This window comes from Arvicanthis niloticus, chromosome 7 (assembly GCF_011762505.2).
Source record: "Arvicanthis niloticus isolate mArvNil1 chromosome 7, mArvNil1.pat.X, whole genome shotgun sequence".
NCBI lineage: Eukaryota > Metazoa > Chordata > Mammalia > Rodentia > Muridae > Arvicanthis > Arvicanthis niloticus.
The window spans coordinates 53434294-53442272 of record NC_047664.1 but is presented as its reverse complement, the minus strand read 5'-3'; positions in this window follow the sequence as shown (position 1 = coordinate 53442272).

The following is a 7979-nucleotide window of genomic DNA, read 5'->3' as shown; positions in this document are numbered from 1 at the left end:
AGTGTGCCAAAGGATAGACCCCCCGGTGACTTTGTCCTTGTGCATAAGACTTAAAAATGGGGTCCTACCAGATGTGTGACTGTTCTAGTAGTTCAAGACTCAGGGTCCCAAGCAATCAGTAGTCAGCAGTGATTTTCTTCATAAGAAAGTACAACAGAATGTAAGATGAGGGCATAGAGTACTTGGCACTAATGGTAAAGGGACAGTGGAATCTCTGTTCAGGGATGGCTCATAATATGCGCAGGGAAGCAGAGCCTCATGAAAGCAGGAGCTCAATGGCTTCTCATACTCAGAACAGGACACATATTAGCAGGGGCAGAGCGTGGCTGCTCTTGACATAGGTTAGTATCCATTGAGACAACTTAGCTTATGCACAACAGAGAACATGTTTGGCTGGGCTCACTACCTGGGAAGGATCCATGAGTCCTCAACAGTGAGAATTCTAAGTGTTCATGGTAGTAGTAGGAGCTGAGGCAGCTTCTTGCTTACCCTTTCTTCGCGAAGAAAAATTCCTCTAATCCCAAGCTGACCTCATCTGGAGAGATGAGGGTGTCAAAGGCAATGTGTCTTTTTCTTTTTCTGGACAGCCATCTGGGGTTTTTTATGTTTTAGCAGAGGTAGCCTAATATTTGACATTGCAACACAAGATGGCCATCTACAAATGTCTTGGGCTATATTTCTAACTATTCTGGGATTCATAGGACCTATATTGGATGCCAAGGTTGCTCATGATTCATTGTTTTTCTTGTGTTTTACTTTAGTGATTGTTTCTGGGTGTGTGTGTGTGTGTGTGTGTGTGTGTTTCTTTTTTCATTTTTTCTTTTCTTTTTTTGTTAAAGGAGGAAGCATGCTAGAAGTTTCCAGTGAGCCACTTTATTCATGCCTTGCAACTTAGTTCTTAAAGAAAGAATGAGAGAATTTCCCCTCATGGGTACCCTAAACATAAATTTGAACTTTCTACTGGGTAGTCCCGCACTGTTTCAACCTGATTGAGAATGGCATGAAGACACTTGGTCACAGAATAGTGACAGTGCCTACACCATGCCTGGGCCAAGAAAGGTATTTATCTCAATAAAAACCCAATGAGTGATGAAGGAAGAGTGGAGGCATGAAGGGGAGGACAAGAATTGGGAAGAAAAGATAACTGATGGAGAAAAATGAGAGAGGAGGAAGAGACGAAAGGAAGGCCAAAAAACCAAAAAACAAACAAACAAACAAAACAAAGCAAAAATGCTGGAAGACAAGCAGAAGATATTGGCCCTGTTGGCCCTTATCTCCATTATGCTATTGGAAAGAGATGCTCTGGTACTGAACCTCCAGCCCATGGCCCATGGTGAGATCTCAGAGATCTGTTTCATAATTGTTTAATTCTAGAGTAAATGCTGCCGTCATCCTTTAACTGAATTATGAACTGTGTCTTTATTTACTTACACAGTACAGTTTTAGATACTTGACACCCCTTTGCTCACATGGTCTTTATCATGAAATTAGAAATGTAGCAAAAGCTTCCAGCTCATGGACAAAGTCCAATGAATGAAAGACCCATGGATAGTTCTGTGTTATGTGACATTCTTTATTTAACAGCTACACAGTCCTTGAGACTTCATAATTCTGTCACCCTAGAAAATGAACACTGTTATCACTGGCAGCTTATTTTTAACTACTCACCCCTTTGTAATGATCTATTGCAAATTAAGGTATGCATTTAAAATGGATTTTACACACAGTATCAAAACAGCAATATTAACAGGACTTGCCACCAACATTCCATAAAAGTTACAGGGAATGTACTCATTTAATACACTTAGGGATACTAGAATTTTTTTAGATGACAACAGTTTTGTAAGGTGTTAATGCATAACCAAGATATGCAGACATTTTATTTTCCGCATTTTCTTGATAATAAACAATAGTATGTGTTGGTGCAGCATTTAGATTCATCAAATAAACTTTCAAGAAGAGATCTATTGCACAAGCCAAAATTGGAAAAAGATACCAATATACCTATTTTTCAAAAACTCTATCTTTAGGTTCCCCAGATTCTAATGTGGCAGGATATTATTATCCACTGGAGCCATAAAGCCTTTTATAGAGATATTTTCCCCTTTAGCCCTGTTATTTTAATTTGTGCACAGATTTTAACACAGGCAATTTCCCCCTGCAAGGGCTTTTCACTAATAGAATTATACTGTCTTAACTCAAAATGGTCTTTGGTTCTTAGTCCACTGGGCTCAAAAGATTATTTTCTTGTGGTAGAGAGCTCTCCACACAGCCCAGGAGCATACCATCATCTACACTGAGCACCCCAATCCTCTCCATTCTTCAAGAGGCTCCACAGCTGGGCCCGGCATGAAAATGACAAGCATTAGAAAGCTCCAAGAGTTTATTTTCCTCTGGCCAGGCTATTTGGTTGCTGGATTCCCGTCAATGCCATCACAATGCATGCCTTTCAATAAAAAGTGATCCTAACAGGATTAAATGTAATTTAGAGTCAATAAGGAGAAGTTTGCCATCGGGCAGAATTATAATAGACAGTGTGATCAGAACGTAGTGAATCTGGAAGGTTTTCAGGGATGCGTTCTACTGTACAAAAATGAAACACGGAGGGCAAAGGAAATGTTTATTTGCTACCAGACCTTTCACTGGTTCTGTTTTCAATGCAAATCAATTCACAGTTTAATAAGAAATGTATATTGTCATTTACGGGAGGCAAAAAGAGATGGAAGACATTTGCAGGGTAGAGGGCAGAAAAAATTTCATCACTGTTCTTCTTTATATGCATGGTAAATGAAATGTTTCGGTTCCGCTGAACATGGAGACTGAACCCACAAGAGGCACAGAGAGCTCACCACAGAAAAAAATGCTTGATCAAGAGCAGTCCTTAACCCATCTTGTGGCAAGCAGTTGCTTTCAAAAGTGGTCGCTCTTCTAGAAAACAACCCTGCATTCCCTGAGCGGGATAGATCTGGAAAAGTAGTAGAGGAATTAACATGCAGTTGGAACTGCAGTCCATCTGAAAATGTGCCAGCGCAGTGCAAGGGTGTGGCTGGTTTGTGGGACAATCTAGTACATGCCACTCATGTAAAGCAATTGCTTTTGTTCGGAGGAGAAGGATGGAAAAGTAAGAGAGGTATGGAGCAAGGACTGATTATCTAAGGTTGCTTTCCTTATGTTTGAGTCTTTAACAAACACCAGTAGATAATAATAATAGTAACCACTACTATTATCATTTAGTGGACTGTAGGCTTAGTTCCTACTCATATGTCTTCTTATTTTATTTTAAAATAGCCATGTCGATAGTTCTATTTTAATACTTATGAAATAGATAGTAAGATGTCAAATTCAAAAACGTAAGTGGCTGAGGTCACATGTTCTATAAAATACGAAGCTAAAATAAAACTCTGGATTAGATGACCTTTCTTAACCATCGTATCTGTCCATTGGAAGCTGAAATACAAAACTTGAAACATGGGGAAAGTTTTGGTGTGGTGATTCATTTCTGGGAAGAGTACCAAATTTGTAGGAGACAAGGTTCCAAAACCAAACGACCTGTGTGAGTATGTGAGCAAAGAGAGTGTTTGATATAGATGGTGGCTGTCTTTAAAAAGAAAGAAGCTATGCATCTAGGATTCTATGAAATGGCCTGCAGGAAAGTATGGAAAATTGGCTGAAGTTTCAGAGACACAGAGGACATATGAAAGGGCCTGTGGTTAAACTATATGTCAGGGTGGCTGTCTGAATGTTTCTAGCCCTGGGCACTAGGATTGACATTTCCAGATCTTTGCCAGGAAAAAAAAAGTGTGTGCTTGATATCCCCCCAAAAAAGAAAAAAAAGTTGGATGGGTTTCCATACAAGATGCACCACTACATTTCTCTGTGGTTGGTTTAAGTTATTTATCTTCTTATTGCCATAATTCATTTATCTGGGTAAAGATCACTATAGAATGTCATATGGGAACTATGCCAGGATTATAGAAATCTATCCACACCTGAAGTTTCAACTATAAATTAAAATCTGACTACATAATATAGATTGCATCAATGACTTTATACATTGATAAATTACTTACAGAAATTGAGTATCACCCTAGGTAGAGAAAATACAAAGTAAATTAAAGCTGAAGTTAGTCACCACTGGACAAGTAGATACACGATTAAAAGCATTACATGTTCATCACACACTCCTGATAGAATGGCTATCATCAAAAAGGAAAAAAAAATAACAACCATTGGCATAGAGGTGGACAAAAAGGAATGCTTGAACACTGTTGGTGTGAATATAGACTAGTGCAAGCATTTTGATAATCTTATGAAAATGCCTTGACACTAAAACAGATAGAGAGCAATTCTAGTACAGGGTATTTTTCTAAAGTAAATAAATTTAGTCTGTCCTTTCAACCTGAGTATCCATCAATAGTTGGATGAGTAAAAATAATGCATTATTGTAGGAAAGATTATAAAAGATAAGATGTATCTTTTAGAACCCATGGAAGAAATGAATTACTGATAAATTTCTACCAATTAGAAGAACATATAAATGGACCTGAAGGACATTATGTAAAGAGAAATAAGCCAGGCACAAAAAGTAAGGGTATCACGTGATCTCACTCAGAGGTGAAAGCTATACAAACCCAACTCATGATGGTGTGAGGTAATATGATGGTTAATGAAGACGATCGTAGGTGAGAACAAAAGACTTGGGACATATTAGAAAAGGAAATAGAGCATTGGAGAAGTAACCCCATGGTAAGCACCAGCATAGCATCTATGAGGACCTGTGTTTAACTCTCAATACTAAGGGGAAGAAAATCTAGGAAGAATAAATCATATATTTTTTTTAAAAATTAGTTACTCTAAACAAGAGAAAGTAATTAGTCTCAAAAACTATGATCAATGTTCTAAAATCCCTGCTGTAGTTTATGTTCCTGATTAGAGCAAACTGATGTCAGTCACTTTTTCTCCATTGCACCATTGTTCCTTCACAGACTCATTGCTGATTTTATCCAGCCTTCATTATCCAACAGGTCTACTGACCATTAAAGTTTGTTTTTCTAAAAATATCTGAAAACACCTGAGTTTTGTCATGAGGGTGTGTGCTATAAGTGCCCAGGTCAGGGCTTAGCAGACCATAGCCTCTTATTCTCTTCCCATCAGCTAGTTGCTAGACAGATCTCTGTTTTAAGCACCATATGCTGAAAAAAAAAAAAGAAAGAAAGAAAGAAAGAAAACTGTTCTGACGGTGGTTTGTTCTTCTGATATAACAGTAAGCCATTGGGGACTCAGTGAAATATACTTATTTGACAGAATAGGAGTAGGAGTCTTCTCATAGAACTTTGGACATAATAAAGGTACCATGCATGAGGTTAAATTTATGGTGCAGGTCTTAAGTCCAATCAGAAAGTAGTTAGTTACTTTCATGACATTTCTATCATTTATTGTACAAATGGGCATATATTCTCAGGCTGGTCATCATTGCAACTCACAGGGTACAAGGCTAGGCAATATTGATGATTATATTTCTCCTCCTGTAGCATTCATAGAGCCTTCTAGCACCACAAAACTAGAGAGCAGGGATGAAAGACTCAGGTTAGAAACACATTTATTTCTCCATCTTCAATAATTCAAATATATTGGTTCATTGTAGGAACCAGAGGCGATGGGTGACATTTGTGGACAAATCAGGATCATTGCACATAGGAATCCACAGCAATTGTGACAGTATGCACAATACCTGAGCAAGTTCAAGCAAGACATCTGATGCATGCTGGGAAATTTAAAGCCAGCTTTATTTAAGTGTTTGACCTTTGATAGGTCATCCAAGCATCAGTGGAAATCCATACATTCAAGAGCATTTGAGCAATACAAATTGTACATGACAGGCTCTTAAGTGCCCCAGGCTGCAATCAAAGTCATTATGCAGCCTTGAATTCCTGGGCTGTTGCCTCTACATCCTGTGTTCTAGTATTGTAAGCATTCACTACCACACCCAGCCTAGACGATGTTCATTTGCCCATCAAACCTCTTGTGACCATCCCAGCTGTTCAAAATTATTCCCTCCTCTGTATCTGAGCAATTAGCCTTTAGAAAATTCACTTGACGTCTCTTATTTTCTCAAGTCTCAATCAAGCTGCACAAGTCCAGGTAATCTTCAGAGCCGTCGCACTGTGCATCTTCAAAACGCTGTGTAGGTGAGTTTAATAAACATAGACTTATTGAGTCACAGAACATCTCCAACCCCAATGATGATGTACAAAATGGAATCTTCTCAGCACACTCCAAAACTGAAAGAGCTCACAAGTGTCAAACTCTACCTACTAGAAAACAAGCCAACAGAACAAATAAAAATCAGCATCTCTTCTTTGGTCCAGCAAAGAATTGAGGTCTGATGAAAAATGGCTGTCAGTGAAATTAGAGTAATAGATAGTCAGGATGATAAGTCCCACATTAGCAGACAGCCATGCAGAAAATTTTTTTGTGTGTGAAACGGAGCTACTCCCATGAAAGGAAACCTAAACAGACTTGATGAATTACCATAGCCTTGATGTTGAGAGATTCAGGGGTCGAAATATGATTGCCCATGCTAACACACTCTTGCTGTGTTCTAGGAAACGTGCTATGGATGCTGTGTGTGTACTTGCTGATTTGATAGCCATATCTTCATTTTGCTCATGGGGAGAATGAGGCACGTGGCATGTCAGGAAGTGGATACATGTTCCTTGGCTAGAAAATTTTTTATTTATATTTTTAGAATAATGTTAGATTTAGAGAAACGTGCCTCAAGACCCCACACGCTTGGTGCTGGCAACACTGTTTCCTTGATACAGGTTACCAATAGCCATGCAGACAAAACAGCAAGCACAAAGCACTGGTCGGGGCTCAGCTATGTGAACAACCAGTCTCCTCACTTTAAGAAATAGCCCTCACAAAGGTATTACAAGAGTGTAATTAAGGGTGTTAGCAAAGTGAGCTGCTTTTTATGCATGATTCAGAATGTCACAATGCAACTCACTATCTTATATAATTAATAGATGCTGATAAAGTTACGTTAAAACCTCACTTCCTTCTCCTCTCACAGTTGGGAAGTGGCCTTCCCCTGAAACCTTAAATGGGCTCCCTGCACTCAGCTGTCCCCCATACCTAAAGACAAATATAAGACATGACTGTTCCCTATAACACCATTCTTTAAGGTTCATTATGCTATCGTCTCTGCACCACATCCCTCCCAAGACAACTCCAGCCTAAAATATTATGCTGAGCAATGAATATGTGTTCTCCAGGTGAGGTGTGCTGCTAGTAATTAAACAGTATTAATTCCATCAGCTTTGATTTACATTCTGAGCTCTCAGTAATAAGACTCAGCATTCTATTTTCCTTTTGACCAGCCCAGAGTAATAGAATTGGTGTTTAAGGATTATCATATAAATCTGGGTTGTTTTTTTTTTTTTTTTTTTTTTTTTTTTATTCAGTCAGCACTGGAGAACCTTTTTTTCAATATATTACAAACGTATTCATTATTCTCAAGTTTGTAAAAAATAATTAAAAGCTACAGGCCAAAACACAAATTCCAAAGACATAAAAACATGACTAGCAGTCTACTGCCAAACACTGAAGTTGCCAACTTGTCGGTTTGAGGCTTTAATGAGAAATTACTTCCATCTTTTTATACAGTAAAGGACTCAGGTGAAAACCCCTCCCTTCTCAGGAGTTAGGGAACCACAAACACTCTGCCTATCAGAGTGAAGCAGCCTCTCATTTTGTGTATATTTTTAGCAACCTGCCAATTGGACATTTTAAAACACAAAATACCTTTTAAGAAAAAAAAATAGTTTTCTCAAATGTGACTAGCAGGATGTAGATGTGATGTATCCACATAACAAGGAAAAGAAAACTGGAAATGTAAAACAATCAAGGGAGAAATAAAAACATTTGAGTATGTCTGTCTACTCTATCACTGAGATCTGTAGGTCTCCCTTTGTTTA